We start from the raw sequence: 1,680 nt of genomic DNA, 5'->3' as shown, positions 1-1,680 counted from the left end.
CATATATATATATATATATATATATATATATATATATATATATATATATATATGGTATCATCTTACTGGGCAAATTATAAAATGGTAGAATTAATTTTGGTTCTAGATTGTTTTTAAAATTCCACTTCAAACTGAAGCTTCATGGATAAAGTGGCATCAGGGACTTATTCTTTTAAAATCCCTATAGTAATAACACTGGGAATTTAAGGAGAAAAAACGGTATTTGTAGGTTTTTTTGTTTTGTTTTGGGGGTATCTTATCTGGTTTCAAGAGGAAAATTACAAACAATAAAAGTAAAATCTACACTGCTTAAAAACAATGGACTCAGATTCTATTTAAAAAGAAGGTGAGTTCACCCAATTTGTTTGTTTCCACATGCTCAGCAACTCAGAGACAAGTTTTCAAACCAATTTGCCGTGCAGAAAGCAAAACCAACTTCTCAGTTGCTCAGTGTAATTGACTGGAATTTGGAGCACTGAAGAGGTTTCTGGAAAAGGATACAGTAGTGATGACAGTCCAATGCTTTTCTAAGTGTATCCTTCTTTACCTAGTACAGGTGAAAAATGGTTTTAATTTTGCATACCTGCTCTGCAATCAATTGGTAGTGGCTACATGCACAGAATTTGGCAAAGATTGTAAATCTAAGTCTGGACTCTGTGTGGGGAAAGAGAAAGAGTGCTATGATCAACTGGTAATGTCTGCCATGAGCAAGAGAGTGGAGTGGTAGATGAGTTGTGTATTTGCCATTTCTAGATCCTGGTGTAGTTGTCTCCTCTATCGTACGTGTCCTAGCAAAAGGCAAACATCAAGGAGAAGATGCTGCACATCTGAGTGTGACATGTCTCCCTGCATTTCATATGGGTACACCAAGTCAGCATTTCAATTTACAAAAGCTCCCTGAACAGATGTGAAACAGAAACACACCACTGGGGGAAATTTTCCCTTCCTTCTCTGGATACACCAAATAGGACGTTATATGGGTGACTCCCTCTTAGGGTCAGTATGGCCAGAACATTCTATTTTCTTTCATTGTGTTACCCTATATTTGACTCTGTCACTGTGACACCGTATGCTGCCTAAACAATGTATCTCCTTCCATTGGAATAAAAAGGTCTTTTTATAAGACTCATTAAGTCCAAATATTAATCATATTCATCATTATTCAATCTGCTTGCTGTCCAAAGTATTTAAATGAAAGGAAATAAAAAAACAGAAAAAGACAAGTTTAAGATCTTCAAGACACCTATGAATAAGTGACAATAGAGAAGAAGGCAACAGTGACCAAACCCACAAAAAAAGAAACACCTTAAAGTGAAAATAAAAATTCACAAATAGACTCTGAACTTTTGATATTAGTCTTTATATCAAAAAATAAGGGGAAGAATGATTAGAGACAAATTCACATTTGAATAGAGTCCAAATGACTTAAGAATGATTTGGATTCAAATATTTCAGTTGGACCAGGAATGTTATTAGAGCTAGGTGATACATTAGGGGTTGAAATGAAATGGAAACATTTCTTTCGTTTAAAAGCAATTTTCTCCCTGTTATGGTCCTTGAGAGTTTCCTAGGTTGTGAGTGCCAGCCACCCTCCCACTCCCTAGCCTTGGATTCATGAACTCCTATTTCACATCCATCCTGTTAGGGGCAAATGTAGTTTGTGCTTATGAGGGCTCCTTT

The sequence above is a fragment of the Galeopterus variegatus genome, unplaced genomic scaffold, assembly GCF_000696425.1.
Source record: "Galeopterus variegatus unplaced genomic scaffold, G_variegatus-3.0.2 Scaffold4694, whole genome shotgun sequence".
Lineage (NCBI taxonomy): Eukaryota > Metazoa > Chordata > Mammalia > Dermoptera > Cynocephalidae > Galeopterus > Galeopterus variegatus.
This window is presented reverse-complemented; position numbering follows the sequence as displayed.